The sequence below is a fragment of the Gossypium arboreum genome, chromosome 3 (genome assembly GCF_025698485.1).
Source record: "Gossypium arboreum isolate Shixiya-1 chromosome 3, ASM2569848v2, whole genome shotgun sequence".
NCBI classification, from domain to species: domain Eukaryota; kingdom Viridiplantae; phylum Streptophyta; class Magnoliopsida; order Malvales; family Malvaceae; genus Gossypium; species Gossypium arboreum.
In genome coordinates, this window is record NC_069072.1 from 70,489,752 (window position 1) to 70,502,635 (window position 12,884).

Sequence of the window (12,884 nt, forward strand, 5' to 3'; positions counted from 1 at the left end):
CATACAATAGATATCATAGATTTTACTCACATCTTTACCACATTCATACCATAATCATTATAAACTCATCACATAAGACCATAGCACATGCATGCATATATAAATAGGTTTACAACCTAAATAGATAATGTAAGCCAATATATTTGGCTAAAACAAATGTCACACACTCAAATATTTAAACTCCTATACATGCCATAGACTCAAGGTACTTGAAATCACTTACACCAATCGTGATACCTTTTGATAAGGTGATAATATCTCTAACGAACTCCAACCCGAGCTAACCTGGCAACACTAGAGAACATGGGAAAGGAAGGGGGTAAGCTTTACACTTAGTAAGTTCATATGAAAACAATAAGCAACTCATTAACATGCTTTTATCAATGTTCCCAACCTATTCTCAAGTTCATAATAAGTTATCTTCTTGTACAATAGTCAACAAAATATTTATATATAGAGCTACGAAACTCCAAATTAAGTTCCGTTAATTTCCATTAAAACTAGACTCATGTACCTTTCTACCATTAAATTTCCAGAATTTTTGGTTTATCCAAATAGTACAGTTTATCCCTCAAAGTTACCCTTGATTCACTGTCTGAAAATTTCAACCCTTCTGTACTAAAGTTCAATTATCTCATAGCATAGGACTCGAATAATGTTTTCGTCTATTTATCTTGAAAATAGACTCATTAAGGATTCTAAACATATAAATTATAACTCATAACTATTTTTTTTTAAATTTATAATGATTTTCTCAAATCAAAACAGGGGATTTCGAAGTCATTCTAAATTTATCTCACACAACTTCAAATATTTCATTATAGGAAATTCTTTTGCTTACAAATTTCTTTTATAAGAAACAAGACTCAATAAGCTTTAATTCTGTATTTTATTCAGCCTCTAACTCATTTTCCACTATTTTTAGTGTATTTTCAAAGTTACACCATAGCAATAACCCAAAACAGTCAAGGCTAATTTACTTATTCCCAATTATTGTTCACCAAATTAATATCACATCATTTCATCCATCATGGTAAGAACACATAGCTATGCATCATAAGCATGGACCCATAATCTCAATGTCATCAAGTATCAAAGACTTAGTCCAAATCATGCCATTTTCATAGTATTCACCAAATACTATATACATCATAGATTATCACATATCAAGGCATTACTCATAAGTTTAGTGTACATACTTGTACAACTTGTAACATAACTCAAGTACATACTCACCAATGACTTACCTCATTGGGACTATTATCAACTCTTTCCTCAGATTTCCCATTGAACACTTGGAATACGAATGGATGCATGGAAGATTGTACATAAGTGCTATATACACATCTATATCACTCAATAGCGCGTAATATATGTAGCCAAAACTAACTCATAACATGTAACACATCCATACCAAACTCGGACCACTCAACGAGCTCGGATGTTACATGCATCGCATCCATCATGAACTCGGACCACTCAACGAGCTCGGATGCTCACATCCATAATGAACTCGAACCACTCAACGAGTTCAGATTTATAATTTCTTAGTGATATGTCACTTGTACCCTAGACTATTCTTAAGGTTCAAACGGGATTTTCCTTTCTCATACTTTGCATCTCTGTTATACTTACTCGTAATGACATCTCACCATGTTCATAACATATTCATACTTTCATGGAAATAATTGTCATTTAAGACATGTATCATCAAACACATCGCATGGTAACAATATTGTAACACCCCGTACCCGAGTCCATTACCGGAGTCGATCACAAGGTGCACACAAACCTAACTTGATCATTTTCACAGTCCATTTAAAATTTTCCAGGCAGGCTGGCTAACTGCGTCACTGTCATCTTAAAAATCATATCTTGAGTTCCACAACTCGAAAATCAGTTTTGTGATTTTTCCCTGAAACTAGACTCATATATGCATCTACAAATTTTTTTTTCTGGAATTTTTGGTCGGGCCAATTAGTACAGTTTATTAGTTAAAGTCTCCCATGTTACAGGGATCGACTACACTGACCTTTGCGCATTACGACCTAGATATCTCTCTGTACAGGGCTTCAGTATTGATGCCGTTTATTTCTATAGAAACTAGACTCAAATAGGATTCTATACATATATGGCATGACTTCTAATTATCTCTGGTTAATTTATAATGAATTTCCAAATTCGGAACAGAGACTCCAGAAACTGTTCTGGCCCAGTCTCACAAAAACTTAAATATCTCTTAACATACAACTCATATGACCGTTTCGTTTCTTCCATATGAAAGTAGATTCATCAAGGTTCATTTACGTAGTTTATTCACTATTTAATTCCATTCCTACTATTTTTAGTGATTTTTCACATCCACATTACTGCTGCTGTCAGCATCTGTTTTCAAGGTAACCTTTACCTACTTCATAATTTCTTTGATTCAACTAGCCCTTTTTGCATACATGGCACAAGGAATGATCATGATTAACCATTCCAATGGCTAATCATTTCCAAACATTTCCATACCTCTTAATGAACAACATACAAAATGATTATGATACCATGCCAAAGTGTATATAAGCCATTTTCGCATGGTTATCCAAATTTATACAAAATCAAAGGAGTCTATGACCAACAAAAGAAAGAGTAGTCCTATACATGCCGTTTCAAAGTTCAACCAAAATTTGTACCAAAAAGGGGGCTTTGATAGTGTGGATGACTTCGACTTCGATGGTCCCGAATCCGATAGCTGACGAGCAAAATCTATAAAATAGAGAGCCAAAGCAACGGGGTAAGCATTTTAATGCTTAGTAAGTCTCAAGTAAAGAAATCAGCTTTGACTAAAGTATTACATTCACATAGGTAAATGAATCACTTTATTAATACACATTCTCATAATCATACTTACTTCACACTTCATCAACATATACACACAAGGTATCAACCTATCTAAGAGCCAAAAGTTCGTTAGTCGATTGAACGAATACTATTTCAAACGGATCGACTTTTCCGATGCACATGTAAACATACCTTATCGTATGGGTTTTTCGAGCGTATTAATTGAATTTATTACAGCACCAAAACGCTCACCTTCAACCGAGCTTCTTGAATTTAACCGGATATAACCACAAGCACAATTGCCTTGGTCTTAACCCGGATTTGGTAACTTGCACAAATGCCTTGGTCTTAGCCGGATATAACAACTTCGCACGAATGCCTTGGTCTTAGCCGGATATAATCACTAGCATAAATGCCTTCGGGACTTAGCTCGGATATAATCACTAGCATAAATGCCTTCGGGACTTAGCCCGGGTATCATTCAAATGCTCATGTACACATATATCAATAATCACGACACATCCATATTTCATTCTCGTTACTAAGGCTCAAACACAAAACATTTATCAAACCTTTCCAACTTCGGCTCAATAGCCACACACAAAGAGCATGATTTCAATTGACTTTATAACTTAGTCCCTACGCACATTCGGCTGTCCGCCATAATATGACAAATCATTTCAATATAATTCAAGTAGGTTCATTACTCGAAGACTTACCTCGGATGTTGTCGAACGATTTCGATGGCTATTCGACCACTTTTTCCTTCCCTTTATCGGATTTAGATCCCCTTTGCTCTTGAGCTTAATTAAACAAACAAATTGACTTAATCGTTTGAGCATCGAAAAGAGGAATACAAGGCACTTAGCCCATATTTATACATTACACATTAAAGTCACATACATGTGAAATCATGCATCAACTCAACATATTAACCCACATCCCTTTTAGCCGATTGTCCTAACCAAGATAAAGGCATCATTATGCTTGCCTCTAACCGAAAGCATGCAACACTAATCTTCTCATGTGGCTGAGTATGCATGTACATGTTGAGGCCAATTATGCTCAATACTTCCTACAAGTATGGTTACTTGTATTGATTATATCTCGTTTCGTTTCAAATTCAAGACTCGGCTAATACGCATTTATACACTAGTAATCAAATACTAACATTTTGCATTTCATCTTACTACCATGGCCGAATGCTCCTTCCTCACAATTTACCTTCACAAAGCATGAATTTCATCATCCAAATTACAAGCTTACAATCTCATGAAGTTTAACCTCATAGTATCTACCAAATTCTCACTCATTAGCTTCTATCACAATCTCCAATAACACCAAATAAACATATACTTCGTGGGTCTATGGTAGAACCAAGAAAGGAACTCATAGATATCAAGATGTAAGCAACTACCATTATTTATCTAAGTTTAGCATAAAACACAACCATCACCCTTATTAATCTTTTATAGCCAAAACCATACTCACCCACAAATCAAATTTCAACATGGTTTACAAAAATCACTTAATATCTCATCAACACAACATCAAACTTACCTTAATAGTGACCTAGGGTAGCCGAATGCTTCACTCCTTCTTCCTTTTTCCTTCAATTTTCGCCAAAAGATGTTCAAGGATGAACACACACATTTTTTTTTTCTTTGTTTTCTTTCTCTCATTCACGGCAAAAGGGGGGGCATGGATGAGACCATTTTTTTTTCTTTCTTTGCCCATGCTCTTTATTTTATTATTTCTAACATCAAGCATTCACCCAACATGTTTTTTTTTGACATGTTTTGCCCATGATTCTTTGTCATGGCCGGCCATTAGCAAATAAAAGGGGAAATTGACATGCAAACCCCTCATTTTTGCATGCATGATCAACTAGTCATCACACATTTCCCCATCATACTTTCAAAGTTTTCTACTAGGTCCTTTCTAGTGAAATTCACATTTATAACTCTAAATCAAAACATCAAAAATATCACACATGAGTTAACACATATTGTAGGCAATAAAATAAATATGAAATCATTTTTATGCCTCGTTTTTGTGGTCCCGAAACCACATTCCGACTAGGGTCGTTTTAAGGCTGTCACAAATATAGCATTTAATTTCACATATTTCGTATACCACATTTCATGTATCGTCATTTTCTTACATTTCATAAAATATTCTCCATGCCATAATTCCACACATTAAACAACATTCCATCAACCTATCCAATATGTTAAATCATATAATATATGCAATATTAACAAGGAATGTAATTCAAACATAACTTTGCATTATTATTATCATACGAACTTACCTCGACACCAAATTGGTAAAAGAGGCCTAAACATCAATTTCTCGTTTTTCCTCGTTCTAAGCTCGAATCTCGTTTTTCATCATCTATAACATCACATTTAACTTATTAAAACAATATACTAATCAAATTAGTCCAATGACACATTTTGGCAAAATTTCTGATTTTGCTCCTATACTTTGCCAAAATTACCTAATTGCCCCTAGGCTCGTAAAATGATTTTTATTCAATTTCTTTACTCCTTAAGCCTAGATGAACCATTTTCATAACTATAGAAACTCATAATTTCAACTATTTCACACATTTACAACTTGTTTTACAACTTTACAAAATATCTAGGTGTTTTCATGCAAACTTCTTTCACAAAAGTTGTTTATAACACTACCAAGACTCATATTCTTCAATAAAAACTCCGAAAACAACACATATTCTTTCACGTAAAAACCCTATAATTTTAATCATTTTGCAAAATAGTCCCCTCTTTTGAAAGCTCATGCTTTAGGGGTTCCAAAAACACAAAAATCATCAAGAAAAGACATTAAAATCACTTACTTCCAAGGGATGTAAGTGGCTGACATTTAAAAGCTTCAAAACCCCTCTCTTATGCTGTAAAAATTGGTCAAGAATAATTTTTAAAGGGATGATATCATCCTATTTTTATTTTATTACCTATTTGGTCAAAAGTCACCTAATACACACACCAACTTTGACTATTCAACCTTTATGACCCTTATGGCCGGACACCATAAATAAAAAGGGTCTAATTTCCCTTCAAAGGCCCTCAATTTTAATTATGTAGCTATTAGACACATTTAGGTACTAAAATACAACTTTTACCTTTTACGCGATTTAGTCCTTTTTCGAAATTGGACTAGAAATCGCTAAAATTAATATACCAAATTTTCATGCACCTTTATAAATATACTATATCACATAAAATGACATCAATATAATTTTCTCCGACCTCAGAATAGTGGTTCCGAAACCATTGTTCTGACTAGGCCCAAAATCGGGCTGTTACAATTCTCCCCCTTAGGGATTTTAGTCCCCGAAAATCTTACCAGAAGAAGTTTCTTTCAACTTTCACGAGTCACTTTCACCCTTTTCTCAAAATTACAAATCAACTCAGTCTCATATTCAGGATTTCCTGTAGCCATTCCATAGTTGCGGTATAAACCTTGAGCTCAATTCGAACACTGGAGGCTGACAATCTAGGAGTTATAAACTCAGTAACATACAATCCAGTTACGTCTGTCGAATAATGTATCTATACATTCTAAAATAATCATGCGGTCTTCCATCATCAATTTAATACAAACTAATTGGCATCTCTCCATTTTCTCGGAGATGAGAGATATCCCGATACGAAATTCATAACAGTCCTTTCTCATTTTCTTTTCAATGTCATCACTGACAATAATAATCTCGAATACATTTGATATTTGGCTTTTCCCTATAGACAACTTAATATCCTTCGGAAGAACAGACAAGATACTGATGTGAACTCTGTTCTCAATTCTCTGTATAACCCAGAGTTTCTCAGTACTCAAATCTTACTCTGAAATAATAATAATAGAAACTAGAAATCAGATCCTCCTTGAAATTCCAAATTGAAAGTTGAATCATGTTGTACTAGCCTAATTTATCATTAATAGTCACATCTCTATGCTTAGGCCATCGACTATTTAGAAATCTTACTAACATGAATTAAACGATTTCAACTTCATAAATTTGATCTCTTTATCAATCAGGACAACTTTACTTATAACAACATCTCTCGAATGATCAAAGTCCAACTAATGTGTTTCCGTATCATACTTATACGAATACAATTTTTCCATTTCCGACTGCACGTTTACTTACTCGTAAATACGCAACATTATTTCCAGACCAGAGAATAAACTTAAATGCACATAACTTAATTTACCTTTACAAATAATAATTCTCTACACGAAGGTTAGAGAAATCGAAATACTAGAATCCCCACACTTCCATAGTCGAGCCACAAGCATAATCATAATAGAAATTATTATTGCAAGTCAAAGAATATACTTAAAGATAAGCAAGATTTGATAATTCTCAAAATAAGAACGATAGGAAAAAACAAGATAAAGAATTCCAGATATAATACCATACCAGAAATCCGAGAATATGACCCCAAAGAAAATAATGAGGAAAATCGGGAAAATCCCTCAGAGAGAACCAGAAGAAAACTACCGTCTATACGCTCTAGAATTCCATCATAACAAAGAGAATATATTTCCCGTATATATATTAGAAATATTAGAATGGTCTCACATAAATCTTTACCATCGACTTTATTCTGACATATCAGAATAGAATTCTAAGGAGATAAGAAATGTCAATCATAACTAACCAGATCAATAGAGCTTTCGTCTAATATCACTGTTCCTAGCATCTTCATACGATAAAAATTTTCACTAGGAATGAACAACCATACATAATCCTAAGAATAAACGAAAATATTCAGAAGAGAGAGATAGCTATAACTTTTACTTAATTGAATCTGCCATGGTCAGACATCCTTGCAAGTCTGACATCCTTCCTCTAATTAATTCTATCATCACTAATCTCATAATACTCCATTATTGCACTCTTTAGTTTCACATTTGCAAGCTTATGCAATATATTTCTTGTGAATTTTATCATATAACTCTATTCTGGTAAGGGGGTGAAGATTGTAAAGCCTCTAAATTTTTTATTCTCACACACATACACATTTAACAACGACATAGTATCATGCACATCAATTCAAACAATTCAAATTTCCAACTTGCCATGAACACACTTTCACATATCTTTGTAACACATGCAACTTTATTTCATAAGAATACTAGCCAAACATCAGTAAACTTAACAATACAAATTTTCATTTCTTTTACTCAAATCATCATTAATGTTTAATCAAGTTTCAACACTTAGCCTTATTATACTTACCAACCTTTATCAAATTAAAGAGCGTCTTACAGTCTTGAGTACATCATTCACTTGATGCCATAGTCCAACTATGGTCTTGTATTAGCTCTCGTCCATCTATGTCGATACCGTGTCCCAGACAGGTCTTACACTAACACATATCAAGTCGATGCCATGTCCCAAACATGGTCTTACACTAGCTTTCACGATGTGGCTGACGCATGTCCCAGACATGTCTTACACTAGCACACATATCCGTGCTGATGCCATGTCCCAGACATGGTATTACACTGACACATCCCGTAGTTGATGCATGTTCCAGACATGTCTTACACTGGCTTACGTCCCGAGGCCGATGCATGTCCCAGACATGTCTTACACTAGCACTCGTCTCAATGCCGATTCCATGTCCCAGACATGGTCTTACACTGGCTCTCATAATGTGGTCGATGCATGTCCCAGACATGTCTTACACTGGCGCTCATATCACCCGCACTGTCGTAGTCCAACCATGGTCTTATCTGTCAATTCATAATCGAACGATCGTACTCAATTCCAGCGTTCTACTCTTTGATCTTTCATTTCAATTTTCATGCTATCATAACATTTATGACATCTTTAATTTAGATATTTAAACATAAATGTCAATCACATGTACATACCGATTACACATCATTAAATCGAAGTACTTATACACACATTTTGTCATTTCGAGTAAAGTTTTCTTTTCATAATCACTAGGCCAAATGAGTTAGGCACGTAACATCGTATGAATACTAACATGCATGAAAGAGCTTATCACAACTTTCATCATCATAGCAACATCATCAAAATCATATCATTACAAACATGCAAATCAATCCAAGCAATTTAACACTTATACTCAGACTATGCAAATTTGCCAACCATATTCATTCAAATAAGTATACATGAACATTCTTTCTACCTGTATTTTTTTGTAAGTTATCTAAACACTTTTTTTTCTTGAACAAATCAATCATGTACACTATGGGATTATCAATCAATCATAGATAAGCTCATTATACCATGTACACATTCCATTTCATGTTCATCATATCAAAAATATATACATATACATTTCACGAATTCTTGTTCGTACCTTTTCGAGTTTCAACTCTTCATAACTGCACTTTACTGAATACTTTAGCATCATTATCAACGTGATTAGGTGTAGCTCTGTTGGAGAGTACCTTGCCCATACAAGATAGTTCTCATTTGCGCCAGGAGACATCACACTATCATAAACTTGTGGCATGTATAGCTAGACTCTTACACGTGCTAGATTAGTCCGAGAACTAACTAAATCATGTTCTGGTACCACTAAATGTAACACCTCTCACCCGTATCCGATGACAGGACAGGGTTCAAGGTGCTACTGAACTTAACTCAAGCACTTTCATACTAAACCAACCATGAAATTTCGTTCAAATTTAAAACTTTTCATTTCACATGCATACTGTCCCTTAAACGGGCTCACGAGGCCCAAAACATGCATTAGAGATGGTTCGGGACTTCACAAAAACTTGAAACATCTCATACTTTAAGGCTTCACATGCCCATGTGGATAAAGAGCACACGCCCGCATGCTAAGGACACGTCCGTGTCTCGTACCTGTGTCTAAAAAGCTGGGCATTCTGCCAATTTGGTTAAAAACAAATTGAAGCCACACGGCCAAGGCACACGCCCGTGTCCTATGGTCGTGTCCTTCACACAGCTAAGACACACGGTCGTCTCTCTGCCCGTGTATTAACTACCATGCATTCTAACTTGAATTTCCAAGCTGCAGAGGACACACGGCTGGGTTACACGCCCATGTGGTCAGACTGTGTGTCACACACGGCCTAGACACACGCTCGTGAGTCTACCCGTGTGGACAAACACAAGGCTATTTTCCAAGCCATTTTGTCACCCTCACAACATACGCACACATACTATTAAAATAGCATACAACAAGGCATACATGCTACTTAAATGTCCATAAACATGTTATGATCATGTCAATATCTCATGCAATAGATATCATAGATTTTACTCGCATCTTTACCACATTCATACCATAATCATTATAAACTCATCACATAAGACCATAGCACATGCATGCATATATAAATAGATTTGCAACCTCAATAGCTAATGTACGCCAATACATTTGGATAAAACAAATGTCACACACTCAAATATTTAAACTTCTATACATGCCATTGACTCAAGGTACTTGAAATCACTTACACCAATGGCGATAGCTTGATAGTGTGATAATATCTCCAACGAACTCCAACCCGAGCTAACCTGGCAGCATTAAAGAACATGGGAAAGGAAGGGGGGCAAGCTTTACGCTTAGTAAGTTCATATGAAAACAATAAACAACTCATTAACATGCTTTTATCAATGTTCCCAACCTATTCTCAAGTTCATAATAAGTTGTCTTCTTTTACAATAGTTAATAAAATATTTATATCTTGAGCTACGAAACTCCAAATTAAGTTTTGTTAATTTTCATTAAAACTATACTCATGTACCTTTCTACCATAAAATTTCTAGAAGTTTTCGTTTAGTCAAATAGTACAATTTATTCCTCAAAGTTACCCCTGATTCACTGTCTCATTGTTCCGACCCTTCTGCACTAAAGTTGAATTATCTCATAACACAGGACTCGAATAATGTTCTCGCCTATTTCACTTGAAAATAAACTCATTAAGGATTCTAAACATATTAATTATAACTCATAACTATTTTTTTTACAATTTATAATGATTTTCTCAAATCAAAACAGGGGATTTCGAAGTCATTTTGAATCTATCTCACACAACTTCAAATATCTCATTATAGGAAATTCTTTTGCTTACACAGTTTCTTTTATAAGAAACTAGACTCAATAAGCTTTAATTCCATATTTTATTCAGATGTAACTCATTTTCCACTATTTTTAGAGTATTTTCAAAGTTACACCATAGCCATAGCCCAAAACTGTCAAGGCTAATTTACTCATTCACAATTATTGTTCACCAAATTAATATCACATCATTTCATCCATCATGGTAAGAACACATAGCTATGCATCATAAGCATAGACCCATAATCTCAATGTCATCAAGTATCAAAGACTTAGTTTAAACCATGCCATTTTCATAGTATTCACCAAATACTATATACATCATAGATTATCACATATCAAGGCATTACTCATAAGTTTAGTGTACATACTTGTACAACTTGTAACATAACTCAAGTACCTACTCACCAATGACTTACCTCATTGGGACTATTATCAACTCTTTCCTCGGATTTCCTGTTGAACACTTGGAATACGAATGGATACACGGAAGATTGGACATAAGTGCTATACACGCAGCTAGATCACTCTATAGCGCGTAATATATGTAGCCAAGACTACCTCATAGCATGTAACACATCCACTACGAACTCAGACCACTCAACGAGCTCAGATGTTACATGCATCGCATCCATCATGAACTTGGACCACTCAACGAGCTCGGATGCTCACATCCATAATGAACTCGGACCACTCAATGAGTTCAAATTTATAATTTCTTAGTGATATGTCACTTGTACCCTAGACTATTCTTAAGGTTCAAACGGGATTTTCCTTTCTCATACTTTGCATCTCTGTCATACTTACTCGTAATGGCATCTCACCATGTTCATAACATATTCATACTTTCATGGCAATAATTGACATTTAAGACATGTATCATCAAACACATTGCATGGTAACAATAAAGCATTTAATTTCACATATTTCGTACACCACATTTCATGTATCGTCATTTTCTTACATTTCATATAATATTCTCCATTTCATAATTCCACACATTAAATAACATTCCATCAACCTATCCAATATGTTAGATCATATAATATATGCAATATTAACAAGGAATGTAATTCAAACATAACTTTGCATTATTATTATCATACGAACTTACCTCGACACCAAATTGGTAAAAGAGGCCTAAACATCAATTTCTCGTTTTTCCTCGTTCTAAGCCCGAATCTCATTTTTCATCATCTATAACATCACATTTAACTTATTAAAACAATATACTAATCAAATTAGTCCAATGACACATTTTGGCAAAATTTTTTATTTTGCCCCTATACTTTTCCCAAATTACCTAATTGCCCCTAGGCTCGTAAAATGATTTTTATTCAATTTCTTTACACCTTAAGCTTAGATGAATCATTTTCATAACTATAGCAACTCATAATTTCAACTATTTCACACATTTGCAACTTGTTTTACAACTTTGCAAAATATCTAATTTTAGGTGTTTTCGTGCAAACTTCTTTCACAAAAGTTGTTTATAACACTACCAAGACTCATATTCTTCAATAAAAACTCAGAAAACAACACATTCTTTCACGTAAAAACCCTATACTCTTAATCGTTTTGCAAAATAGTCCCCTCTTTTGAAAGCTCGTGCTTTAGGGGTTCCAAAAACACAAAAATCATCAAGAAAAGACATTAAAATCACTTACTTCCAAGGGATGTAAGTGGCTGATATTTAAAAGCTTCAAAACCCCTCTCTTATGCTGTAAAAATTGGTCAAGAAGAAGGTGAAAAGGGATGATATCATCCTATTTTTATTTTATTATCTATTTGGTCAAAAGTCACCTAATACACACACCAACTTTGACTGTTCAACCTTTACGACCCCTATGGCCGGCCACCATAAATAAAAAGGTTATAATTTCCCTTTAAAGGCCCCAAATTTTAATTATGTAGTTATTAGACACATTTAGGTACTAAAATACAACTTTTACATTT